General features: G+C 33.7%; 1 protein-coding gene across 2 annotated transcripts in view; it reads right to left on the bottom strand.

Annotated features, from left to right (window-relative positions):
• Magi3 (membrane associated guanylate kinase, WW and PDZ domain containing 3) overlaps window positions 1–13967 on the bottom strand; it is a 233731-nt gene that overhangs the window by 165660 nt on the left and 54104 nt on the right. The window lies entirely within an intron of this gene.

The following is a 13967-nucleotide window of genomic DNA, read 5'->3' as shown; positions in this document are numbered from 1 at the left end:
ACTCTTTTCTCCTAATTATCATTCACTGAAAATCTTGTCTTAGTTTTTATCTATAAGATAAACTTTTTGGTCAAATTTCAAAAGAAATATTTTCAGTATTTTGACACAGTGAATGTATTAAGCAATTTGAAAGCATTTACATATTTAGTCTTTCATCTCATTCAGAATCATATATGGCTTATTCATTTAAATTTTCTCTTGTACTTTTCAGTAGAAGTTTATAATTTTCTTCATTTACTTGTCATATTTTCTTCATTAAGGTGTTCACTGATGCTATCACAAATAGAACATTCTTCATTATATTTGCTCATTTGTTGAGCTACAGAAAAATCACCAACTTTATATTTTAATCCAACCTCTTAATATTTATTCCTACCTATTCTTATTAATTCTAACTTTTTTCATTTTCTCTTTGATTTCTAGATATAACTATTCTGCCCGCAAATAAATGAGTATATCTCTATTTTTCCCAAAAGTCCGGTTTCTAATTTGTTAAGTTTTATCACATTATCCAGACTTTCCAAAACATGGCAATCTATGATGACATTTCAGTGAGCTTTTTTATTCCATTCCATTTCACAGAAATGTCTTTTCATCACATAGCATGATATTGACTATTGGTTTTAATCTGTTGTTTAACTAAAGCCTTTGTCTTTACTATTAAAGACTTAATGAAGAAGGAGGATTTGCCAGATGCAGTGGCAAAAATCCCAGCTACTCAGTAGGAGACTAAAGGCCAGTCTGGGCAACACAGTGAGACCCCACCTTAAAAAAAAATAAATATTTTGAGTTTTATCAAACTTTTTATCATGTTGATTAAGATGACCATATGATTTTTTATTTCTGAAATAAAATCGATCCATACTGTTTTAATCAACTGATAAATTCTGATTATGGCATATTATTCTTTATTATCCTGTTGAATCTCATTTGCTAACATTTTATATTGGCTTTTTCCATCCATGTCATGACTGAGCTAGGTCTATAACACTACTTTTTGATGCTCTGTTAAACTTGAAATTAGGAAAAATGAACTGGACAGTTTACCATATTTATATAGGTATGCTATATAACAGTTTAATTTAGAAAATTACTTCCTAAAATGCTTGGGAGAAATATGTTCAACCCCCCCACCTCTTTTTTTTTTTTAAGAGAGAATGGATTTGCAATTCTCATAATTAAAGAAGAAATAAAAATGCTATTTGACTATGTCAATATTTATTCACTGGATAAGTATTTATTCATTACCTCTCTATATGCCTAAGCACCATAGTTCCAAGGGAGAACAAAACAACCATCAACAATACCCTTGAAGTGAGTATTATCTGGTTAGAGAGAAAGGGACCTAAGTAACCAGAAGTAATTGTTAACAGTGTTAAAGGAAGGAAAAATATGTGGAGCTGTGAGAACACAGGACATAGAGACCCACACCTAGTCTGTGAAGATTAAGAATCAGTTTCCCTGTGGACATGATATTTGAGCTGAAATCTCAGGATAAATAGAAATTAACCTTTCAAAATAGGGTTACAACACTCCAGGCAAAACAAACAGCATGTGCAAAGGGCCTGGTGTGAAAAAGAACAGAAAAGACAAGCAGTTGGAGGGCAAAAGCTAAAGGGAAAAGGCACCAAGTAGACAGCAGAGAGGTCACAGCACAGAGGATCTGAAGATGTGCTGAAAGTTACAATGCAAAGGAAATTTCAAACAGAGGGGGAGCACAATCAGATTCTTCTACTTCTCTAGCCAATTTTCATATTTTCTGGCATATTCTAATTTCATCAAAGTTTCCTAATACATTGCCTCAAAACTGTATAGCACGCTCCCAAACTTTTAAGAATCTCTCCCAACTTGTAGTATTCCTCTCTGGCTTTCTAACTCATTTTGCCCTTTTCTCCTCGATTTAGATTGCTACAAGTTTTTGTATTTTATTGGAATTTTTCAGCAAGTCCATGCTCATATTTATCCCACTGTTTTTCTGTTTTCTAACCAATTTCTGTCATTTTTATTACTTCTTCCACTTTGTTTTTATTTCCACCTTGACCCAGGATTTATCTTTTCATGAACAAGAAGTAAAGCCCAGAACAACGGCAACATTTCCAGACCACATGTGCCTTCCCTGGTTCCACTACTTCTTACCTATTTCTGTACCTATTCTCCAATATTGCACATCCTAGATTCACCCACAGGGCACATTTTCAACCTCACATTCTTCTTTCTCAAGGTTGATAAGGACGATGATGGCCATCAGTTATTATTTACTATACACGAGGAACTGCTATAAAAACTTTACTTGAATTAATTTATTTAATTTTTATAGAAATTCTGTGTGATAGATATTAAGCCCTATTTTATAATGACGTTAAGTAATCTGCCCAAGGTCAGACAGCTACTAAGTGAAATGATACATGTGTGTGCTGGACAAATTTGTTAATCTAACTCTAGAGCCTAAACTACATTGCCTTCTGGCTAAAAAGTAGTTACCAACTTCCTATTCTTTTATTTTTAATAATATTTTTAGTTGTAGGTGAATACAATACTTTTATTTATTTATTTTTATGTAGTGCTGAGGATGGAACCCAGTGCCTCACATGTGCTAGGAAAGCACTCTACCCGTGAGCTATATAGCCCCAGCCCACCAACTTCCTATTCTTAAGGAATTGAGTCAGGCTGAAGGTGAGACTCAACTACCCCCACAAGGAAGAAGAACCGGAAACCTAATTAAAAAAAATATATATTCATCCTAAATAACAACTACCAAACCATTTTAGTTTTGTTGTTAATTTATAATTCTACTCAGAATTTACCTACATGTACAGTTTTCATACTGTCAATTTTGGAGTTCTAGAGAGATTTGAAAACAAGGTAGTATATACTGGTTTTAGAGTACAATGTTTAATACAGAGAATGAGTCAACATTATTGTATTATTTTGCATACACTGTTTCCTTCTGATCCCTTGTTGTACATTGGACCCTGGAGTGAGTGCTAACATTTCCCACAAAGGGGGGGGGGTGGGGGTAAAGAGATGAAAAGAATGGTAAGTGCACAAGCTCTGAAATCAGATTCTCTTCTCCTACCAATGAATAAATTCAGTTCTTTAACAAACTGCCTCACCAAATATTATTGTTAAAGGCCTTAACCATAAAGGTCTATCATAGCTAATTATCCCTAATGAAAATACAGGCATCAGCTAAACCAAACAACAGAAACTCCCCAAATGACTCAATCTCCACTGTACATTTCCTCTATAAAACATACAGCTGTCCACAGAAACCTAAATGCTTAAGTTGAATAGACTATTTCATTAGCAGTATGTCTTTACATTCTGTTTTCCCAAGTTACAATATATGTTTGTGTTCATTCTCATCACTTTTATGCCACTGGGTGATTATATAATTTACTATTTAATTAAATATTGTGAAATACGTGTATTAAAAAGGGTGTTTCTATGAAAACTAAGATAAATGTTTTGGGAAAGGTAAAACCTAAAAATTGGAAATGAGAAATTATTGTTAAAAATCAGCCAAGTATGGTGGTACCCACTGTAATTCGGGCTACTTGGGAGGCTGAGACAGGAAGATCTCAAGTTCAAGACCAGTCTGGGCAACTTAGTGAGATTCTGTCTAAAAATAAAAAATCTAAAAATCAAGTAGGATTCCATACTCAGTTTGCTTTGTAAATGTCTGTCCTTTATGCAAAATGAACCCAAAAGTAGTAAATAAGCATAGTAGGTTTTGAGGAAAGATGATTGTGGTCTATAGTCAATGTATAATGATTTACATTAAAAATCAAATGTTTTTTGGGGCTGGGGATGTGGCTCAAATGGCAGCGTGCTCGCCTGGCATGCGTGCGACCTGGGTTCGATCCTCAGCACCACATACCAACAAAGATGTTGTGTCCGCCGAGAACTAAAAAATAAATATTAAAAATTCTCTCTCTCTCTCTCTCCTCTCACTCTCTAAAAAAAAAAAAAAAAAATTCTCTCTCTCACACACTCTCTCTTTAAAAAAAAATCAAATGTTTATAGAATGTGTTTATTAATATTTGTAATTCTCTACCTTACCTAACATTTTCAATTAATCAGTCAATTTTGTTGGCCCTACACATAGATATGTATAAGATAGGGCTGGGTGATATGCCTTTCTATAAGACCCTATAATTTATAGTTACATATGCTTACATATGTATACTGTAAGAACCTGACCTTTGCATGCAAGGTAAAATGTACCCATTTGTTGATCAACTATAGATTCCTCTTTACATTGCTTGATAATGAATAATCAAAGTCAGACTTCCTGTCATATTGCTTTGGGGATAGTGATAGAGAAAACTTTTCATTTCCCTGAGTAAAATTCAATGAATCTTTGTAAACTTGGGTTTCCCTTTGTCCTGCTTTCCTTGTTTTTCCCTCATCTTATTTAAACCCCTTTACATTTTGGTCTGTCACACACATTAGATGTCATTTAGTTCTATTCAAATCAACAGAGACAAAAATATACAGAAAATACTATGTTTGCAACTCTCCTTTTCTCACTATAAAATATTATTAAAGCAGTTGATTCAGATACTTTCCTGGACCACAAGTCACTGTAAAAGATTTTGGTGTGTGCTTAAAAAATAGAGGGAATATAAAACATTTGTACTTCATTAACAGTATATGAAAAGAAGTCCAGTAATGAAAAAAAATTAAAACTTCAGGGAACAATGAGTTCCCCCTTCCCTCTGTGTGCACATAAAATTAACACATCGGGGGCTGGGGCTGGGGCTCAGCAGTAGTGCCCTTGCCTGGAATGTGTGAGGCACTGGGTTAGATTCTCAGCACCACATGAAAACAAATAAAATAAAGGTCCATCAACAACTAAAATAAAACTAAAGAATAAAAAAAAAACTTAACACATCAAGCTGGGCATCGGGGCACACACCTGTAACACCATCAGCTTGGAAGGCTGAGATAGGCGAATCCCACCTTAACAAAGGCGAGGCACATAGCAACTCAGTGAGACCCTATCCCTAAATAAAATACAAAATAGGGCTGGGGATGTGACTCAATGGTTGAGTGCCCAGTACCCAGTGCTCAGTGGTTCAATCCCCAGTACCAAAAAAAAAAAAAAATTAACACATCAATACTTGGCTAAGTCTAATGTTAATGTAATAATCACCAAGAGATTCTATAGAGGAATCATCAATCTTTGGAACAGATTCATATTAAAATTTTGCAAGGAGGTCATCATTTGTCTCACAGCTTCAAAAATTAATTAATGCCAAAAGCCTTCACATGAATTTAAATTCCAAAATAGAATTCCCTACGGATATATACCTTGACTTTCTAAAAATTACAGCAGATCTCCGGGATTGGTACACTGTCCTTAGTACTAATTCTGCTACATTCACCTTCCTGTCATTCTTTCTCTTCTACAAAAGGGAAGAATGGAGAAGTATGCAAGATCCTGTCTTTTTAGGAAAAAGAAGAGGAATCACAGTTTACATTCCAACTGCTCAGGCAAGAAAGACACTGATGTCTTTCTCTTCAATAAGCAAACGCCATCCCTTCAAAGTAAAAAGTGGTCATGTCAGCATGTGTAACTAGCACTTATAATGGAATACTTCAGAATCCCCAGAGTTATAGAAACATTTATCATCCATCCATCCTTGTTTACTTAACCACTTGGGGAACTGCCAATGAAAGGTGAGAGAACAGAGAGAAAAAACTTGTGAATACAGACATACTGCCATGGCAATTAAAATCAGGCTGATTTCTACTATATGGTTACTTTCTCTGTAGAAAACTCGTATAAAAAAAGAGGAATGTACTAGAGAATAAAAATCACCCAATATCCCACCAGAAGAAATTATTAATAGCTAGGATTATTTTCTCCCTATTTAATTAATGTCTATTTCTTTCTTTTTAAAATATTTTTAGTTGTCAATGGACCTTTATTTTATTTATTTTTTATGTGGTCTGAGGATTGAACCCAGTACTGCCTCATTCACACATGCTAGGCAAGTGCTCTCCCACTGAGCTATGATCCCAATTGGGCTGATGTCTATTTCTTTATGAGAAACAAAAGTCTCAAATATAATATTATTTCAGTAATGATCTTCATTATCATTTTCAGGAACCCTTGCTATGTAAAAGTGAGTTTTATGGAGTATCATAAATGAGAAAAGTGATATAACTGCATATGGGAGATAGTTTTAAGTATTTAATACTGTATATCTTTTATTTAAAGACAATCTATTTAGCTATTTTCTAGGAAAATATAAATCATCAAAACTAATCCAACAAGATGAAGACTATCTGAAGAAATCAAAACCTGAGACCAGGAAAAAATACCCCTGAAGTCATTCAGAACAGGATCTTTTTTAAAGATTAAAGCCTAAAATAATATGTAATCAGTTAATTCTACAGGCTAACATAATCCTGATAATAAATCTGAATCAGAATAGTCTCTTCTAAATCAAAAGATAGATAAACTGCACTTAAGAAGATACATTTAAATTTTTCTTTTTTAAAAAAAAACAGCAAATTGGACTGGGGTTGTAGCTCAGTGGTAGAGCGCTTGCCTCTCACGCATGAGGCACTGGATTTGATCCTCAGCACCACATAAAAATAAATAAATAAAATAAAGATATTGTGTCATCTACAACTGTATATAGATATAGATATAGATATTGTGTGTGTGTATATATGTATATATATTTATAAACCCAGCAAACTGAATATTGATATTGAAACTAATTCAATTGAAAAGATTTTTATTTGCAAATAACTTACCTAGAATTTTCAGGATCTGATCTGTACTTCCTTTCCAATGGTTTATAAATTTTAATCTCAAAATGTTACAATAATGAATAAGTGTAGATCCAATGTCCCAAATCTTCTGGTTGAATTAATTTATATTACCTTAACATAATAAAAAGATTGAACACAACACACAAAACAAACACACACACACATACCCCACAAATATAATGCAGCCCTTCCAGTCTCAAAACAAGAATGGGGGAATTGACACCTCATGCATCACTTTCTGTATCATCATCCTCTGTACACCCCAGTGTCACTAAGTTATGATCAGCACTTTGTGATCTGTTTTTTGGACTAGGCATTCATGTCATCATTAATCCTTTACCATCCAGTATAGCACACTATCACCACCTGATATTACACAATGTTCTTTTTCTTTTAAACAACTAATGTAACATTTTTAAAAATGTGTTCTGATGAGCTGGGGCTGTAGCTCAGTGGTAGAGAGCTTGCCTGGCACGTATGAGGCACTGGGTTCAATCTTTACCACCACATAGAAATAAACCAATAAAATAAAGGCATTCTGTCCATTTACAACTAAAAAAAAATATTTAAATGTGTTCTGATAATAATACAAATAAGAAATTGGGGTCACCTGTAAAAGACCACTATCATTCTGAGTACTTATATCACAGCAACCAAAGATATGTTAGCTTGCAGGACATCATCTCTAATAGACAAAAAACAGATATACTGACATACACAGATTATTTATCAATTAAAACAACCTTTCCTATTCAATATTTTAAAAAATATCTGATAATAATTCTCTTACAGGCTCACAAACACTGGTGATAATAATGTTAAAGGAGAAAGTAGGTTGGAGATAACCCAATTACTTCAATTCTCAAGCATCAGTTTGGGTAAAGAAAGGCACTTTACTATGTAATCTGATTGGACTACTCAAAAGGGAAGGACTACTCTAGTACTAATACTTACTCCTTATTCTAATGCAATCCTCAAGAAGTACTTGAGAAGATCAAGTCAAGTTAGCTGTATATACTCTCATAAAAAAAAAATCACTAAAAAACCCAGGCATGACTTTTAGCTTAGAGAATCATCTAAGAAACTCTAATAGCCATCTCCACATACAACTACACTGAAACAATCTTCTTGGTCTGAAGCCCAATTGAAAAAAATATATATTAAAAGCATTATTTGCCTATTCCTTTCAATAATTTATAACACAGTGTCTACTACCAAAATTAGAACAAGACATATTCCTATTATAGCTTTAGTTTTTATTTTTGTTTTTAGTTAACTAATCAATTTATCTGTGCAAGCCTACTAAAATAATTCGCACATTTTTAAAAGGGGAAGGCTTAGGATGCTATTTAAATTACACTTCTTTTTTTAAATTTTGTTGTTGTTATTGTTGTAGATGGACACAATGCCTTTATATTTTATTTATTTATTTTCATGTGGTGCTAAGGATTGAAACCCAGTGCCTCACATATGCAAGCACTCTACCACTGCGCCACAACCCCAGACTCTAAATTACACTTCTTAAAATAAAAAATTAATAAATGGGATGGCAGCAAACTAAAAAGCTTCTTCACATCAAAGAAAACAATTAAGAGGGTGAAGAGAGATCTATAGAATGGGAGAAAATCTTTGCCACCTGCACTTCCAATAGGGTGTTAATTTACAGGATATACAAAGAACTCAAAAAACTTAACACCCCACCTTAAAAAGGAACTAGAGCAAAGGAACTAAACAGACACTTCATAGAAGAAGAAATACAACTGGTCAACAAATATATGTTCAACATCTCTAGCAATTAAAAGAAATGCAAGAAATGAGGTGAGATTTCACCTCACTCCGGTCAGAATAACAATTATCAAGAAGGCAAGCAGCAATAAATATTGGTGAGGATGTGGGGAAAAGATACACTCATACATTGCTGGTGGAACTGTAAATTGATACAGTATGGAGATTCCTCAGAATGGAACAACCATTTGACCCAGTTATCCCACTTTTTGGTATACATCCAAAGGATTTAAAAACAGAATACTACAGTGACTCAGCCACATCAATGTATATAGCAGCACAATTCACAATAGCTAAACTATGGAACCAACCTAGGTGCCCTTCAACAGATGAATAGATAAAGAAAATGTGGTGTATATATACACAATGGAGTATTATTCAGCCATAAAAAAATAATGACTTTAAATGGATGTATCTGGAGACTATCATGCTAAGTGAAATAAGCCAATGCCCTCCCCCATCTAAAAAAAAAAAAAAAAAAAACCAAAGGTTGAAAGTTTTCTGATAGGTGGAAGCTAACCCACAATAAGGTGGAAGGCAGGGAATAGAAGTTCATTGGATTAGACAAAGGCAAATAAAGGGAAGTGGAGAGATATGAAAAGGAAAGACAGTGGAATGAATCTGACCTCTCTTTCCCATGTACATACATGAATATACCACAGTGACTCTCACCATCCTGTACACAAGACTGGGTCATAATTAGAATAAGATATTCCATGCTTGTATAATTATATCAAAATGAACAATACTGTCATGTATAACTAGAAGGAATCAACTTTAAAAATCTATTCATTAAAAAAGTCTTCATCCCCCCCAAAATAAAATAATTACACTCCTAATCCTATTAGAATCAATATTAATATACCTACTACAGAGAATTCTTGTTTTATAATGAACATGAACAATAAAAGAAAAAGCATGTTCTCTGAGAATAAGTACTTACGCCTAAAATGTATAAAAAAACATAGTTCTTAAATTTATTTAGGTGATGAAATATCAGAAACATTTATGAAGCACTTATATGTGTAATTTTTTTAAAGCGCCAAATGTATAATTTTGTACATATGAAGCTAGTGTAAGTAATTAATAGTGGGTTTCAATTATTAAATAACATTTATAGGAAATATTCTTTTATAGAAAAGAGCCTGGAAATTCCTCAAGTGGTTAAATATAGTTACCATATTATTTAGCAATTGTGCCACCCACAAGAACCAAAAACATATGCTCACATAAAAACTTTTATAATACTGTTCACAGCAACACTGAAAATTACAGTCCCAAAATGAAAACAACTCAAATGTCCATCAACTGAAGAAAGAATGAAAAATGTAATAGTATACAACATGGATGTACCTATATGAAGTAGTATAGAACATGGATGAAACTTGAAAACATTATGCTAAGTGAAAGAAGGCAGACGCAAATGCCCAGTGTATTAATCCATTTTCCAATGCTATAATAAAATATCTAAGGCTGGATAACTTAAAAATAAAAGAGGTTTTTTCAGTTTAGTTTTGGAAGATGGCAATCCAACTGGCATGGCATGAACTCTGATGAGGACTCACTTGGTTGCATCAGATGGTAAATGACATTATGGCAGGAACACATGCAAGAGGGACAGATAACAACATGGAGAGATAGAAAGCCATGGATCAATTCAGGGATTGGGCTCTCTCAATTCAGGGTTTAACAAGAACTATTTTAATCCCTTCCCAAATCAGTGTCTTTAATGACCTAACTAACTCCCACTAGACCCTGCCACATTTCAACATCACAACACTGGAGACCAGGTTTCCAACCCATGAATCCTTGATGGATACATTCAACCTGGAGCAGCCACATATTACAGAATTCCATTCATATGAAACATCCAGAATAGGCAAATTAACAAAGAAAGAATAAACATTAGACATTGTGAGTGGTGAGCAGAAAGGAGTAGGGGAAATAAATGCTAATTGGTATAGATTTCTTTTGGGTGATAAAAATTTTGTGAAATTACAAATTTGCTACATTTTGGATCTTAAATGTTTCCAAAGGACCATGTGTTAGAAGCTTGAACCCTAGCCCATGGTGCTACTTCAAGGTGGTAGAACCTTTAGAAGGTCCTTGTGTGAGGTCCTCAGGTCACAAGGGGCACACCCTTGAAAGGGATTGTGGAATCCTGGATTTTCTTCGTTTATCTTTTTCAATCCTCAATCATGAAGCACATAGTTTTGTTCTGCCATGTACTCCCCACCACCACGAACTGCTTCACCACAGGCCCTAAAGCAACAGAGCTAACCAACCATGGAATGACACTCCTAAAACTGTTAAGCCAAAATGAACCTTTTCTCTTTATAAGTTAATTTATTTCAGGTGTTTGTTATACTAACACAAAACTGACACAGTATTGATGGTAAGTGCACAATTTAAATTTTTTTCCCAATTACTTTACTACGATAAAATACACAAAGTTTACCATTTTAAGTATATAATTTAGTGGCATTAAGTACATTCACACTGTTGTGTAACCCTCAACACCATCCATCTCCAGAACATTTTACCCCACCAAAATGAAACTCTGTTCCCACTAAACACTTTCTCCCCATTTCTTGCTCCCCCCAACTCCTGACAACCACCATTCTACCTTCTGTCTCTATGATACTACTCTAAGTACCTCAAATAAGTGGAATCATACACTTACTTTTTTTTTTTTTGGTGGTGACTGACTTATTTCACTTAGTATAATATCCTTAAGATTTAGCTGTTTTATAGTGAAGATTGGAATTTAATAATTGTTATTTTACTATTGAATCAGACCACTTACTAATAAATAATATCCTTCTTTGTCTCATAAACTTTTTTAAAGTATTTTTTAGATGTTGATGGATCTTTATTTTATTCATTTATATGTGGTGCTGAGAATCCAACCCAGTGCCTCATACATGCTAAGCAAGCGCTCTACCACTAAACCACTACCCCCAGTCCCTCACAAACTTTTTTGATTTAAAGTATATTTTTCCTATATTAGTATAGCCACACTTGCTCTCTTTTGGTTACTATTTGCATGAAATGTCTTTTTCCTCCTTTCACTGTCAATCTATTTGTCTTTGGATCTAAGTGGATCTCTTAATCCATTTTGCCAGGCTCTTTCTTTTTATTGAAGAATTTAATTCATTTATCTTTAAAATTATTACTGATATAAAGGAATTCACTTCTGTCATTTTGCTATTTGTTTTCCATATGCTTTATAGCTTTTTTGTGCCTTATTTCTTGCATTACTATCTTCTTTTGTATTTAGTTGATTTTTTGTGCTGAGTTATTGAAACTCCCTTCTTATTTCCTTTTATGGATATTCCTTCGCTACATTCTTTGTGATTACCTAAGTAATTGCGCTCTAAAATGCTGTAGAAAAGTGACAATAGTACTAGCTTTCAGACTAATAATTTTTTTAAATTAATTATTAAACCCAAATCATGTAGAAAATAAAAAGTAGAATTATAAAATATTTTATAGTAATACTTTTATAATTGCCCATGTATTTACTTTTTACCTTTTTTTGAATTTAACAAAATTTATTGTTATTGTAATAAAGGCATTTATCTCAGTTGTTTCTCTCTCCTCATCTTGACCTTAGGTTAATTTTTCACTTGGGTCAAGAAAAGAGTATGTAGGAGAGAGATGTTATTTTAACAAACAGTAAAATGGACAAAATGGATAGTTTGCCTACATAAAAGTACATTAAATTCGTGTATCTCGATATAATTAAATCATATAAGAACTAATAGTTCTATATACATTTCCATTATTTTACTTAGGGCTTTTTCTAAACTTAAACACAAGTGAACATATGTTAGGAATATACACAGGCTACTTCTTTGGAGTTACTACCTATTAAAAGAGCTCAGTGAGTAATTATCACCAATAAAATAGTCTGAAGCTGCCTCCAAATTTAACATTGTAGGAATATTCAAGGAAATAGCTATAGCATGTTTTTGTTGTCTGTGACTATTCTCTTAAAGATGTGTTTAATTGTCACATTAAAAAATAATGTCCTTGGGGCTGGGGTAATGGCTCATCAGTAGAGTGCTCGCCCTGTGAGGCCCTGGTTTCGATCCTCAGCATCACATAAAAATAAAGAAATAAGATAAAGGTTGTATCCATTTACAACTAAAAAATAAATATTAAAAAATAAATATATAAATAATGTCCAGGGCTGGGGTTGTGGCTCAGTGGTAGAGTGCTTGCCTAGCATGTGTGAGGCACTGGGTTAGATTCTCAGCACGGCATATAAATAAATAAATAAATAAATGTCCATCAAAAACTAAAAAAAAAAAAAAAAAAGAGTCACCCTTAATTAAAAAAAATAATAATGTACATATACAATACAAAACTACAAAGCAAACACCCTAGAATACACAAATCTAACAGTATATGTGGTGGGAAAATGTTTTGAAATACATTTTCTTTTCTTCTATTTTTAGGTCCTAAAAATGTGCTTTTTAGAAGACACTGGTCAGTATGTATATACTTAAATAAACCATATAATTGCATCAATAAGAAACACTGCAGTGAGTTCAATTTAAATTGGATTTAACAAGTTAGTGACTTAAATGCTTAGACAAAAAGTTACAGAAAGTGCATCTTCTAGCTTTCTGTCTTCATATGTTAATTTCTCTCTCACTTTCTCTCTTTTGGTGTTTATACATTTTAAAATATAAAAACAAGCCAAATGCTTAAGTAGTATGTACATTTAAATTTTTGGTGGTGGTCTGTATTTTAAAAGAAACAGCTTATCTATGATTTGCCTTAAGTTCTGGTGGACATAATTACAGGAACTAGCTACAAATAAAAACCAAGAGAAGCACATTCAGAATATCGATTTACTTTGGTAGCAAATGTAGCTCTTTGAAAGCTAATGAAGGCAGACAAGACCTTAAGGTGAGTGCGCTATTTCAAATACTAGATACTTCACATAATTTTTTTTTTAAAGATAGAGTGAGAGAGGAGAGAGAGAGAGAATTTTTCAATATTTATTTTTTAGTTTTCGGCAGACACCACATCTTTGTTGGTATGTGGTGCTGAGGATCGAACCCGGCCGCACGCATGCCAGGCGAGCGCGCTACCGCTGGAGCCACATCCCCAGCCCAGTAGTCACTTTCTTTTTTTTTAAAGAGAGAGTGAGAGAGGAGAGAGAGAGAGAGAGACAGAGACAGAGAGAGAGAATTTTTAATATTTTATTTTTTTAGTTCTCGGCGGACACAACATCTTTGTTGGTATGTGGTGCTGAGGATCGAACCCGGGCCGCACGCATGCCAGGCGAGCGCACTACCGCTTGAGCCACATCCCCAGCCCACATAATTTTTTTTTTAAGAGCTAAGTGTCTATATCTACTGACAGCAGTGCCATTA

This window comes from Urocitellus parryii, chromosome 11, assembly GCF_045843805.1.
Source record: "Urocitellus parryii isolate mUroPar1 chromosome 11, mUroPar1.hap1, whole genome shotgun sequence".
NCBI classification, from domain to species: Eukaryota; Metazoa; Chordata; class Mammalia; order Rodentia; family Sciuridae; genus Urocitellus; species Urocitellus parryii.
Note: the sequence above shows the minus strand (reverse complement) of the source record. Positions and strands in the feature narration are given on the sequence as shown.